This window comes from Ranitomeya imitator, chromosome 2 (assembly GCF_032444005.1).
Source record: "Ranitomeya imitator isolate aRanImi1 chromosome 2, aRanImi1.pri, whole genome shotgun sequence".
Lineage (NCBI taxonomy): Eukaryota > Metazoa > Chordata > Amphibia > Anura > Dendrobatidae > Ranitomeya > Ranitomeya imitator.
In genome coordinates, this window is record NC_091283.1 from 164,436,665 (window position 1) to 164,451,688 (window position 15,024).

The window sequence follows — 15,024 nt, forward strand, 5'->3', positions numbered from 1 at the left end:
GTAACAGGAGAAATTAGACCACAAAAGTTGTTGTGCAATTTCTCCTGAGTACGCTGATACCCAATATGTGGGGGTAAACCACTGTTAGGGCGCACCGCAGAGCTTGGAAGAGAAGGAGTGCCGTTTTACTTTTTCAATGTAGAATTGGCTGGAATTGAGATTGGACGCCATGTCGCGTTTGGAGAGCCCCTGATGTGCCTAAACAGTGGAAACCCCCCACAAGTGTCACCATTTTGGAAACTAAACCCCTTAAGGAACTTATCTAGATGTGTGGCGAGCACTTTGAACCCCCATGTGCTTCACAGAAGTTTATAACGTAGAGCCGTGAAAATAAAAAATATTTTTTTTTTCCACAAAAAAGATTTTTTAGCCCCCAAGTTTTTATTTTCACAAGGGTAACAAGAGATATTGGACCCCAAAAGTTGTTGTCCAATTTGTCCTGAGTATGCTGGTACCCCATATGTGGGGGTAAACCACTGTTTGGGCGCACGGCAGAGCTCGGAAGGAAGGAGCGCCGTTTTGGAATGTAGACTTTGATAGAATGGTCTGCGGGTATTATGTTGCGTTTGCAGAGCCCCTGATGTACCTAACCAGTAGAAACCCTCCACAAGTGACCCCATTTTGGAAACTAGACCCCCCAAGGAACTTATCTAGATGTGTGGTGAGAACTTTGAATGCCCAAGTGCTTCACAGAAGTTTAGAATGCAGAGTCGTGAAAATAAAAAAATATTTTTTTTTTCACAAAAAAGATATTGTAGCCCCCAAGTTTTTATTTTCACAAGGGTAACAAGAGAAATTGGACCCCAGAAGTTGTTGTCCAATTTATCCCGAGTACGCTGATGCCCCATATGTGGGGGTAACCCACTGTTTGGGCGCACGGCAGAGCTCAGAAGGGAGGGAGCACCATTTGACTTTTTGAGCGCAAAATTGGCTGTCGTGTTTGGAGACCCCCTGATGTACCTAAACAGTGGAAACCCCCCAATTCTAGCTCCAACCCTAACCCCAACACACCCCTAACCCTAATCCCAACCTGATCCATAATCCTAATCACTAACCCTAACCATAATCATAACCCTTACCCCAAAACAACCCTAATGTCAACCCTAACCATAACCCTAATCCCAAACCTAACCCTAATCCAACACACCCCTAATCCTAATCTCAACCCTAACCTCAAACCTAACCCTAATCCCAATACACCCCTAATCACAACCCTAACCTTAACCCTAATCCCAAACCTAACCCTAATCCCAAGCGTAACCCTAATGCCAACCCTAACCCTAATACCAACCCTAATCCAAACCCTAACCCTAATCCCAGCTCTAACCCTAACTTTAGCCCCAACCCTAGCCCTAACTTTAGCCCCAACCCTAACCCTAGCCCTAAGGCTACTTTCACACTTGCGTCGTTTGGCATTCCGTCGCAATCCGTCGTTTTGGACAAGAAACGGATCCTGCAAATGTGCCCGCAGGATGCGTTTTTTGCCCATAGACTTGTATTGCCGACGGATCGTGACGGATGGCCACACATCGCGTCCGTCGTGCACTGGATCAGTTGTGTTTTGGCGGAGCGTCGGCACAAAAAAACGTTCAATGAAACGTGTTTTTTTTGTACGTCGCATCCGCCATTTCTGACCGCGCATGCGTGGCCGTAACTCCGCCCCCTCCTCCCCAGGACATAGATTGGGCAGCGGATGCGTTGAAAAACTACGGCTGCTGCCCACGTTGTGCACAATTTTCACAACGTGCGTCGGTATGTCGGGCCAACGCATTGCGACGGCCCCATACCGACGTAAGTGTGAAAGAAGCCTAACCCTAAATTTAGCCCCAACCCTAACCCTAAATTTAGCCCCAACCCTAACCCTAAATTTAGCCCCAACCCTAACCCTAGCCCTAACCCTACTCCTAACCCTAGCCCTAACCCTACCCCTAACCCTACCCTTTACTAACTATGTTACTATGTTCAAGAGAGGCCTGGATGTCTTCCTGGAGCAGAACAATATTGTATCATACAATTAGGTTCTGTAGAAGGACGTAGATCTGGGGATTTATTATGATGGAATATAGGCTGAACTGGATGGACAAATGTCTTTTTTCGGCCTTACTAACTATGTTACTATGTTACTATGTTACCCCTAACCCTACCCCTAACCCTACCCCTACCCCTAACCCTAATTTTAGCCCCAACTGCTGTTCTCCTGCCGGCCGGCAGATGGAGACAGATGGCGGGCGCACTGGGCATGCGCCCGCCATTTTCTTTTGCCGGCGGCCAGGAGGAGCAGCAAGAGGATCCAGGGACCTAGGTGAGTATGCTAGGATCCCCAAATCCCCCTATTTCTCTGTCCTCTGACGTGCGATCACATCAGAGGACAGAGAATTACACTTTACTTTTTTTTTTTTTTTTTGCGGTCGCCGGTAAACAGTTAATTACCGGCGATCGCAAAACAGGGGTCGGTAATACCGACCCCGATCATGCTCTTTGGGGTCTCGGCTACCCCCGGCAGCCGAGACCCCAAAGATTCTCCCGGTGCCGGCCGGCGGGCGCACTGCGCATGCGCCCGCCATTTTGAAGATGACGGCGCCCACCGGGAGACACGAGGAGCATCAGGGGAGCTAGGTGAGTATTGGGGGGCCACCTGGGACCCCTTTTCTCTGTCCTCCGATGTGCGATCACATCGGAGGACAGAGAAATTAAAAAGAGATCGCGTTTTTTTTTTTTTTTTTTTTTTTGCGATCGCCGGTAAACGGTTAATTACCGGCGATCGCAAATGCGGGGTGGGTTAAAAAAAACCCCGAATGATGTTCTCTGGGGTCTCGGCTACCCTCGGCAGTTGAGACCCCGGAGAAAATCGGCCTCTGGGGGGCGCTATGTACTTTTTCCACAGCGCCGTTAATTAACGGCGCTGTGGTTTAAGTACCCTTAGCGGCCGCCGTTAAAAGGCGTATCGGCGGTCGCTAAGGGGTTAATGTAAAGCCACAAACTGCAGTAAATATTATGGCAGAACAATGTTCCTTTGTGTCAGTGAATGTAGATTATCTCACATTATCAGGCGGCAGGTTCCCACCCCATGCATCACGGACAGGTGCATAATTATTGCTCCAGCTTAGCAGAGTAAAGATGTATGTGCACTTCATGATGTGCGACGTTGATAGAGCCAACTTCAGATACTCACTGAACGATATGTAATAGATCAGTTTTAGATTGTTCAAAGGGGATAGACGGCCTCTATTCTTGGCAAATTGCTAGGACTTTGAAGATATCCTTCAAGATATTGAAGTGGAAATCATCAATAGCTATGATTAAATTGTCTCTCATGAAGACTGACCCAGGAAAAAAAAGACCAAGAATTAAATCTGCTGCAGAGGATAAGTTTATCAGAGTTTCCAGCCTAAGAGACAGCGAATTGACAGCAGCTCAGATATCTGCCCTCATAGATGATGCACACACCTCAAGTAGCAGATATACAGTGGGGCAAAAAAGTATTTAGTCAGTCAGCAATAGTGCAAGTTCCACCACTTAAAAAGATGAGAGGCGTCTGTAATTTACATCATGGGTAGACTTCAACTATGGGAGACAAACTGAGAAAAAAAAATCCAGAAAATCACATTGTCTGTTTTTTTAACATTTTATTTGCATATTATAGTGGAAAATAAGTATTTGGTCAGAAACAAAATTTCATCTCAATACTTTGTAATATATCCTTTGTTGGCAATAACAGAGGTCAAACGCTTTCTGTAAGTCTTCACAAGGTTGCCACACACTGTTGTTGGTATGTTGGCCCATTCCTAAATGCAGATCTCCTCTAGAGCAGTGATGTTTTTGGCTTTTCGCTTGGCAACACGGACTTTCAACTCCCTCCAAAGGTTTTCTATAGGGTTGAGATCTGGAGACTGGCTAGGCCACTCCAGGACCTTGAAATGCTTCTTACGAAGCCACTCCTTCGTTGCCCTGGCGGTCTGCTTTGGATCATTGTCATGTTGAAAGACGCAGCCACGTTTCATCTTCAATGCCCTTGCTGATGGAAGGAGGTTTGCACTCAAAATCTCACGATACATGGGCCCCATTCATTCTTTCATGTACCCGGATCAGTCGTCCTGGCCCCTTTGCAGAGAAACAGCCCCAAAGCATGATGTTTCCACCACCATGCTTTACAGTAGGTATGGTGTTTGATGGATGCAACTCAGTATTCTTTTTCCTCCAAACACGGCAAGTTGTGTTTCTACCAAACAGTTCCAGTTTGGTTTCATCAGACCATAAGACATTCTCCCAAAACTCCTCTGGATCATCCAAATGCTCTTTAGCAAACTTCAGACGGGCCCGGACATGTACTGGCTTAAGAAGTGGGACACGTCTGGCACTGCAGGATCTGAGTCCATGGTGGCGTAGTGTGTTACTTATGGTAGGCCTTGTTACATTTGTCCCAGCTCTCTGCAGTTCATTCACTAGGTCCCCCCGCGTGGTTCTGGGATTTTTGCTCACCGTTCTTGTGATCATTCTGACCCCACGGGGTGGGATTTTGCGTGGAGCCCCAGATCGAGGGAGATTATCAGTGGTCTTGTATGTCTTCCATTTTCTAATTATTGCTCCCACTGTTGATTTCTTCACTCCAAGCTGGTTGGCTATTGCAGATTCAGTCTTCCCAGCCTGGTGCAGGGCTACAATTCTGTTTCTGGTGTCCTTTGACAGCTCTTTGGTCTTCACCATAGTGGAGTTTGGAGTCAGCCTGTTTGAGGGTGTGCACAGGTGTCTTTTTATACTGATAACAAGTTTAAACAGGTGCCATTACTACAGGTAATGAGTGGAGGAAAGAGGAGACTCTTAAAGAAGAAGTTACAGGTCTGTGAGAGACAGAAATCTTGATTGTTTGTTTCTGACCAAATACTTATTTTCCACCATAATATGCAAAAAAATGATAAAAAAAAACAGACAATGTGATTTTCTGGATTTTTTTTCTCAGTTTGTCTCCCATAGTTGAGGTCTACCTATGATGTAAATTACAGACGCCTCTCATCTTTTTAAGTGGTGGAACTTGCACTATTGCTGACTGACTAAATACTTTTTTGCCCCACTGTATCTCAACATAAGCTGTCCAGAGAATACGAGAAGCGGCCTTTATGGTCGAATTGCTGCAAAGAAGCCACTACTGAGAAACACAAATAATAAGAGACTTGAGTGAACCAAACGACACAAGTGCTGGATGTGAGATCAACAGATACCTGTACAGAGGTCTGAGGAGACAATGTTTGTGATTTTTGGTACCAATCGCTGTGTCTTTGTAAGAGGTGGGTCTAACAGTGTGAAAGGCTCTGCTGGTTATACTGTTGGTGATTTATCCAAATTCAAGGCACTTCTCCTGCATGGCTACCACAGCGTTCTGCAGCGACCACCATCCCATCTGGTTTGCTATTAGTGGGACCACCATTTGTTTTGCAACAGGACAATGACCCAAAATACTTCCAGGCTATATAAGTGTCATGTGACCAAGAAGAAGAGGAATGGAGGCTGCATCAGATGATATGGTTTAGGATGAGTTGGAATCAGAGTGAAGACAAAGCAGCAACAAGTGCAAACTCTTCTGGAGAACTCCTTCAGGGCTGCTGAAAGCCAGTCCAGATGAGGACCTGATGAAGCTGCCAAGAGGGGGTGTAAATCTGTCACTCCTTGTTTCCACAAATGTTCCTTCATATGTGGTTTTACTGCCTTCAGTCTGAATTTACAATGTGCACAATCCAATAGGAACAAAAAAAAAAAAATCTGCATGAACAGGGGTGTCCAAACTTTATGACTGGTACTGTAGGCGGTCTCAGGGAAGGTGTATGCTTGAAGTTCTAGTGCGTTTGCAATTTCACAACATCCCATAACTCCAGCACTTATATGCAGGCATGATTTTGGGGCAACATCATGGTAAACTCTATATGTGAACCTGAACACTGCATTAAATCCAGGGTACTGGTATGCTTAGCACCCGCCTAGTGCAGCGGTGAAAGGAGAAGAGAGCTGGGCTGTTTATTGGCCCCATTAGGCGTGTTTATACAGAAGTAGACAGATGTTTATAGAACGTGAGGCTCGCAGAGGATGCTGCAGAATATGATTGCTGTTGGGTGGGGTCTATAGTTAATGAATGTTCTGTAAACACCCAAAACGCAGAAGTTGATAGGCTTGTGCCAGACAGGCGATCACATTGCCTCATATGGGGTCAACAGTCCCACGGTGTCCATTACAGAGGTGGCCACACACCCAACTTTCCCAGCCTCCTGAAAACCTATAACCTCAGCTCCTGCACAACTAGGGAGATTTGTCTTCTCTAGGTGACAACCTGTAATGTCTGCAGTGCTGGTTTTCACCTTTCACCCGGTTATCTACTATGACTTTGGCTACTGGTGCGGTTCGCAGTGGATCTGCCATGTGAGGCTTTCTAACCTTTATCCTCCACACCATTCAGCTCATTACACAATGCAGGAAATTTGCAAATGTCGTGCCTGGTGTGTCTTCTCCCGCTCGGTGGCATCGTGGCCAGAGGTAGCAATAAACTCTGGTTCATCTAGTTTACAGGTAACTCATACACTGCAACATTTCCCTTGAAGGATCATGAAGCTTGGAATTATTTGCATAAATTAAATGTCTTATTTTAATTCTTATTTCATGAATCTATAGTATATAAAATACTTAGCAACTTTGTAATATGTCTAATCAGAGAAATCCGCTTCTTTCTCCACCTGGACTGATCTATCACTCTCAGTTCTGTAGAATCTGTAACATGTATTTACAATACAATACAATTTTGCTCCAGAACTCACAACTTTTTTCTGGTTTGCTCTTCCCTTGCCACTGATTTAAATGGATAATAAAAAAAACTGTGGTAAATTATAGTGCCACTGACAGAAGGGCAAAGGGCCCTCAATACATGAGGAGGCATGGGCCTCTTACTAGATTTGGTACCCCATATTGACCAGTGCACAACAGCTTATAGGTGGGGTAAGAATTCCCTCTTGCACGTCTTAATTCCTCATCATAGTGAAGGTATTAGTTTGCTGTCAGTGAATCCTAACAGGATAGGTGATAGCTTTCTGGTTTGTAAGAGTCTGACCGCTGTGACCCCCACCGATCTCAAGAACAGGGCCCCGTTAAAAGAGAGCACCACTACTCATTCACTGTCTATGGGACTGCTGGAGAGTGATGAATGTAATGTCTCTGGCAGTCCCGTAGACAATGAATGGAGAGTAGGCATTTCAGGGCCCAGTTGTCAGGATCGGCAGGAGTCCGTTGAGCATGCTTTTACATATGGATGTAGTGCTATGGCTGTATAGGTTCTCCCCAATAATAATTATAAATTTCTTTATAGCGATACGATGTGCCAGTCATGAATAATCCTAAGTCATATGTAAATCAGACGGGGAGTCGACTGGGGTGTCAATGCACTTGAAATAAGCAGTCCAAGTGTACGGACACTCCCCCAGTGAACTTCCAGTGTGATTTGCATAGGACTTCTATGTTAGATTTTTCATGACTAGTACATCAGATCTCTATAAAGAAGGCATAAATATTATTTGGGGAGAAATACCTAAACAGACATACCACTACTTCTATATGTAAAAACGCACCAACAGGTTCCCTTTAAAGGAAGCTTGCAGCATAATGCTCTTATTCCCACAACCTGTATCTTAGCATTTAGTGCCCCACATACATAAAATGGACGTCATCCGAGTTCATCTGATAATCAGACAGATAACTTTTCACTGGAACAGTCGGGAAGGCTCAGGTTCAGCCTGTTACATGATCTAATGAGGAATATGCTGCTCTCCACTGAAAATGTATAGGGAATGTACACAGTCAGCAGCCATACCACTTGTCACCCACCTTTCCTGGTAATAGAGATGCTATAAAACACGATGCCTGAATATGTAAAGGGGCGCAGTATTTTTCTTTTGCCTGGCTTTACATGCACACACCTGAGGATCAAGCACTTTCTTTGAAGAATCCCAGCTTATAGCCTCTGGAGAGGCGGACATTCCTGAGGGCTGGGATGGATTTCACTAGCTTCTTCCCAGTATTTGCAGAAGTTGAGTGTGAGCTGTGTCTGGGGGAGGTGAATTTTGCTTAGTTCTCGCTGGTATCAGTGCCTCCCTCCAGAGCTCAGACCAGGATGAGCCCAGGCAGAGAGCAGCAGTGCCAGGCGGGCAGGAGGGTGTGAGGTGGGCACAGGTATGTACCAGCTGGGCGATGCCGGGATATAACAATGCACAAGAATGTTCTATATTAAGTCGTACAATATGTCGGTACGTGTTTTGTCAGCCACTGTTGGTAGGAACCCCCTCGTCTGACTGGTGTGCACTACAATGCTCTATATTCACGCCACATGCAAACAGTTTACATTGTGGCAGCCATCACCCTGCACATTGTAACTGCTCCGAGCAGAAACACATGCAGCAGAGCAGAGCGAGCACGGCTCTATCATCAAGACTGACAAAATTGTTAGTGCTCAGAGCTAAAGTATTTCTGTTTTCTGATCACTGAAGTTATTTAGAGGACGGGTATGCCCTGTTAGTTCTTAGGATGCATGTGGGCTGTTATGTAGTCGTCAATGTATCCTTAAGAGCCCAAGTTGGTAAAGTGCAGGTCCTTAACAATCAGTATCAGGAAAAAACAGTGACAAAATTCTGATGGGAAAGGTCTCCTAAAGAACAGTCGATTGAGGTCAGCAAGGCCAAGGTCTTGGGCGATTGTGGAAGATTTGGTCGGATAGGGTGTTGGTCCTGTTCTGATGTATTAGGGGTACAGAAATTGCAGTCTGGTGCCTGATGGTCCTGAGGACTGTAGAATTATAATGGTTGGGGCCTCTGGTCCAGATTTTGCTTTGGGCTCTGAATTTGTACACTTACAACAACAAAAAAAAAAATCTTGACCGGTTTCCTGAATAATGCTGCAATTCTGAAAAGTCTAAAGTACTTGACTCATCAGAAAATTGAGTGTGAATGCCCGCCGCCACCCAGTCTGACCCTGAATAACTTTTGCTTGGTTTGGCTGATTAGTACCTTGTCTGTGTCTTTAGGGTCAGCGGCAGGTTTTCACTTTCTTCTTTGTTTTGGTGGACAAGTTGTTATGTTGAGACATTAATGAAATGGAAAACTCCACATGAAAGCGAAAATATAGAATATAAAAGCAACCCATAAATATTAGACTGAAGTTGGATGAGCCTGTTCTTCTAGTTGGGTATAGACAACCATCGGTCCCTAAGAAGCAGAACAACTACTTTAGTCTGAAGAGAAGCAGAGATGACCAAATGAAAAAGTATGGATACTTACCTGCAGGGCTGTGAAGTCAGTAAGCCAAACCTCTGACTCTGCAATTTCTCACACTCCCCAGCACTGGTCACTACTGAGCCTTTACATAAAGTGCAGCACAGATTCATCTCATCTACAACTCCACAGCACTGGTCTCTACTGAGCCTGTACAGTGCAGCCCAGATTCATCTCATCTACGACTCCACAGCACTGGTCACTACTGAGCCTTTACATAAAGTGCAGCACAGATTCATCTCATCCACGACTCCACAGTACTGGTCTCTACTGAGCCTATACATAAAGTGCAGCACAGATTCATCTCATCTACGATTCCACAGCACTGGTCACTACTGAGCCTGTACATAAAGTGCAGCACAGATTCATCTCATCTACGACTCCACAGCACTGGTCACTACTGAGCCTGTACATAAAGTGCAGCACAGATTCATCTCATCTACGACTCCACAGCACTGGTCACTACTGAGCCTGTACATAAAGTGCAGCACAGATTCATCTCATCTACCACTCCACAGCACTGGTCACTACTGAGCCTTTACATAAAGTGCATCACAGATTCATCTCATCTACGACTCCACAGCACTGATCACTACTGAGCACTGAGCATGTACATAAAGTGCAGCACAGATTCATCTCCTCTACGACTCCACAGCACTGGTCACTACTGAGCCTGTACAGTGCAGCACAGATTCATCTCATCTACGACTCCACAGCACTGGTCACTACTGAGCCTTTACAGTGCAGCACAGATTCATCTCGTCTAAAAGCCCAGATCCTTAGATCAGGAAAAGAACAGACATTTATTGGACATTTAATAACTCTACAAATTCTTATGAAAAAAAATGTACAGCAAGTCCTGCATTGTACTACTGCATTGTACTACTGCACCCAATTTACTATATATTTTAGGAGTCGGTCCATTTTATACCAATTCCAACTCCTCCAGAATGGACTCAGACTCGGACTCCACAGCACTGCTTACCTGCTGGACCCCTGCATCCCTCGCCCCTGCTGCCTAGATCACAAGTCATTCTCCTCCACTCTTTCTTCTGAGGGGGGATGGTATGTGACCCAGAGATTGTCTTTCCAGAGCTGGAAGAGACAGACTCCTAGATTTCTTCTGTCCCAGAATGAATGTCACAGCTGCAGCCAATCAATGGCCTTGGACTAGCTGCAGTGGTCTCATGATGTTCCCCACGAGAACAGGGAGGAAAGAAAAAAATGTGCAGCGAGGGCAAGGATGCAGGGGTCCGATAGCTATCTGCCTTTTATTATATGCCTAGACTACTATAGGCTCATTTTTAAAGTAAAAATAAAATAGTGATAAACCCTTTCATATCAGACAAGATTATAGATATTTCATTGTCATGGTTGACCCCTGTCTTTCACTAGGGGGACTTGTCAGGGAGTCACAAAAACACTGAACTTTAGGAAGGCAAAGTTTGACCAGCTTAGAGATGCCCTTAATCTGGTAGACTGGGACAATATCCTCAGAAATGAGAATACAGATAATAAATGGGAAATGTTTAAGAACATCCTAAATAGGCAGTGTAAGCGGTTTATACCTTGTGGGAATAAAAGGACTAGAAATAGGAAAAACCCAATGTGGCTAAACAAAGAAGTAAGACAGGCAATTAACAGTAAAAAGAAAGCATTTGCACTACTAAAGCAGGATGGCACCATTGAAGCTCTAAAAAACTATAGGGAGAAAAATACTTTATCTAAAAAACTAATTAAAGCTGCCAAAAAGGAAACAGAGAAGCACATTGCTAAGGAGAGTAAAACTAATCCCAAACTGTTCTTCAACTATATCAATAGTAAAAGAATAAAAACTGAAAATGTAGGCCCCTTAAAAAATAGTGAGGAAAGAATGGTTGTAGATGACGAGGAAAAAGCTAACATATTAAACACCTTCTTCTCCACGGTATTCACGGTGGAAAATGAAATGCTAGGTGAAATCCCAAGAAACAATGAAAACCCTATATTAAGGGTCACCAATCTAACCCAAGAAGAGGTGCGAAACCGGCTAAATAAGATTAAAATAGATAAATCTCCGGGTCCGGATGGCATACACCCACGAGTACTAAGAGAACTAAGTAATGTAATAGATAAACCATTATTTCTTATTTTTAGGGACTCTATAGCGACAGGGTCTGTTCCGCAGGATTGGCGCATAGCAAATGTGGTGCCAATATTCAAAAAGGGCTTTAAAAGTGAACCTGGAAATTATACTAAGTCTAACCTCTATTGTTGGTAAAATATTTGAAGGGTTTCTGAGGGATGTTATTCTGGATTATCTCAATGAGAATAACTGTTTAACTCCATATCAGCATGGGTTTATGAGAAATCGCTCCTGTCCAACCAATCTAATCAGTTTTTATGAAGAGGTAAGCTATAGGCTGGACCACGGTGAGTCATTGGACGTGGTATATCTCGATTTTTCCAAAGCGTTTGATACCGTGCCGCACAAGAGGTTGGTACACAAAATGAGAATGCTTGGTCTGGGGGAAATTGTGTGTAAATGGGTTAGTAACTGGCTTAGTGATAGAAAGCAGAGGGTGGTTATAAATGGTATAGTCTCTAACTGGGTCGCTGTGACCAGTGGGGTACCGCAGGGGTCAGTATTGGGACCTGTTCTCTTCAACATATTCATTAATGATCTGGTAGAAGGTTTACACAGTAAAATATCGATATTTGCAGATGATACAAAACTATGTAAAGCAGTTAATACAAGAGAAGATAGTATTCTGCTACAGATGGATCTGGATAAGTTGGAAACTTGGGCTGAAAGGTGGCAGATGAGGTTTAACAATGATAAATGTAAGGTTATACACATGTGAAGAAGGAATCAATGTCACCATTACACACTGAATGGGAAACCACTGGGTAAATCTGACAGGGAGAAGGACTTGGGGATCCTAGTTAATGATAAACTTACCTGGAGCAGCCAGTGCCAGGCAGCAGCTGCCAAGGCAAACAGGATCATGGGGTGCATTAAAAGAGGTCTGGATACACATGATGAGAGCATTATACTGCCTCTGTACAAATCCCTAGTTAGACCGCACATGGAGTACTGTGTCCAGTTTTGGGCACCGGTGCTCAGGAAGGATATAATGGAACTAGAGAGAGTACAAAGGAGGGCAACAAAATTAATAAAGGGGATGGGAGAACTACAATACCCAGATAGATTAGCGAAATTAGGATTATTTAGTCTAGAAAAAAGACGACTGAGGGGCGATCTAATAACCATGTATAAGTATATAAGGGGACAATACAAATATCTCGCTGAGGATCTGTTTATACCAAGGAAGGTGACGGGCACAAGGGGGCATTCTTTGCGTCTGGAGGAGAGAAGGTTTTTCCACCAACATAGAAGAGGATTCTTTACTGTTAGGGCAGTGAGAATCTGGAATTGCTTGCCTGAGGAGGTGGTGATGGCGAACTCAGTCGAGGGGTTCAAGAGAGGCCTGGATGTCTTCCTGGAGCAGAACAATATTGTATCATACAATTAGGTTCTGTAGAAGGACGTAGATCTGGGGATTTATTATGATGGAATATAGGCTGAACTGGATGGACAAATGTCTTTTTTCGGCCTTACTAACTATGTTACTATGTTACTATGTTACTATGATATGGGTATGTTTAGGTTGATAAATATTTGCTTTATTACATGCATACGAGATTCCTATTGAAAAGAAGAAAAGACTATGAGGTCCTGCAATCCTTCCTTCCATGCACGTAGGTGAGGCTACTTTCACACTTGCGTTGTTTGCTGTACGTCGCAATGCGTCGTTTTGGTGAAAAACCGCATCCTCCAAATGTGCCCGCAGGATGCGTTTTTTCTCCATAGACTTGTATTGCCAACGCATTGCGACGTATGGCCACATGTCGCATCTGTCGTGCAACGGATGCGTCGTGCTTTTGGCGGACGCGACGCACAAAAAACGTTCAATGTAAAATTTTTTTGAGCGTCGTGTCCGCCATTTTCGACGGCACATGCGCGGCCGAAACTCCGCCCCCTCCTCCCCGCTCATCGCAATGGGCAGCGGATGCGTTGTACAACTGCATCCGCTGCCCACGTTGTGCTAAATTTAACACACTGTCCGTCGGTACGTCGGGCCGACGGTTTGCGACGGCCCTGTACTGACGCAAGTGTGAAAGTAGCCTTATCCATCCTCTTCTCATCTGACAAGAAGAGGGGTTGAGGGGTCTATTGGCACTCTTTAAAATGTCTCAGAGCCACACAAATGGTCAGACCCAGAAGATGCAATGAAAGCAGCCCCCTCTCCTGCCTCCCCCATACAGGCTCCTGAGTGCTGCTACCTGACAAACAAAAGGATCAGGTGATTGGATTCCAACCATCCGATCCTTATGTCCCCCCACAAAACCTGTTAGGGGAGACACCACAATACACAATAGATGGTCTGATGAGCCCACTGAATTAAAATGATATTTCTTTTCTAATCTGTATGCGAACCTTACAATTGCAGATGTCTGAATTTTCGCAGTTCTCCTGTGCAAGATCCTCATCTTTCTAATAAGTAAACAGTCTCTAAATGCATCCCCTTTTCCTTCTGTGCTGTTTTGGTTATGTGTATGTTGTCTTGCTGCTACACATCTACCCCAAATCCTCAAAAACAGAAAGTACAGCCTACGGTTAACCCTCTGCATGCCAGAGTGCTAGAATTCGACTAGTCTGTTGCTAGAGAGCAATGCCAGTGCAGTGGTGGAAAGAAGTTTTGTGTGGACTGATTACGGGTACACATAAAGGTTTTCTCCATTGTTGGTCAGATCAGTATTGGGAGGTAAGCATTATCGTCAGGTAATAATAATAATAATAATAATCTTTACACAGCGCCTACATATTCCGCAGCACTTTACAGTTTAACAGTTTCAAACACAACAGTCATAAGTAACAACGTTAACAATACAATACTTAAAGCACAATAAGACGACCCTGCTCGTGAGAGCTTACAATCTACAATGAGGTGGGGGAGATACAAAGCACAGGTGAGTATTTACAATGATGTATTTACAGTGATGGTCCAGTCATCTTCAGGGGATGGGGGATAGATGGGGATAGTGAATGGGCTACACACACACACAAACATAAAATTACTTAGATTAGTGAATGTGATAGGCCGCTCTGAACAAATGCATTTTGAGGGAGCGCCTAAAACTATACAAATTGTGAATGGTCCTAATATCTTGGGGTAGAGCATTCCAGAGGATTGGCGCAGCACGGGAGAAGTCTTGGAGTCGGGAGTGGGAGGTACGGATTAGTGCAGAGGTTAGTCGAAAGTCATTTGCAGAGCGCAGCGGTCGGTTAGGCCAATAGACAGAAATGAGGGAGGAGATGTATGGGGGAGCCGCACTGACTGTGGATAGCTTTGTGGGTGAGAACAAGTACTTTGAATTGGATTCTATAATGAATGAGCTGCCAGTGTAACGACTGGCACAGAGCAGAAGCGTCTGGGTACCGATTAGGTAACGTCTAGGACAGATGCACGATACCTGCTGATGGTGCACACATCCTGGCAGACATCTGGCAAAGCAAAGTCATTAGCACCGCTTGAATCCCAGTGCCAGAAAAACTCGTTAATGCGATAGTTAAATGGAAGCTTAATACTGGAGATTTGGGGGGAACTGGTGATGTCTGCGTGCATAGCTCAGCTTTACTAATGTCTGGCTCAGGCTGGGAGGCTGTTAGCGATAGGTACGAGGA

At 44.6% G+C, this 15,024-nt stretch overlaps 2 protein-coding genes across 3 annotated transcripts in view; one reads left to right on the forward strand and one right to left on the reverse strand.

The window, feature by feature from the left end:
- The window catches only part of RNF208 (ring finger protein 208), a 435,087-nt gene that overhangs the window by 296,562 nt on the left and 123,501 nt on the right, over positions 1-15,024 (reverse strand). The window lies entirely within an intron of this gene.
- TOR4A (torsin family 4 member A) overlaps positions 6,199-15,024 on the forward strand; it is a 54,542-nt gene continuing 45,716 nt past the window's right edge. The window contains exon 1 of one of the 2 annotated variants that reach the window (XM_069747770.1): positions 6,199-6,552. The gene's annotated coding sequence lies outside the window, so the exon portion shown is untranslated. Of the gene's footprint in view, positions 6,553-8,001; positions 8,203-15,024 lie in introns of those variants that run through there. The other variant, XM_069747769.1, reaches the window with a different exon arrangement.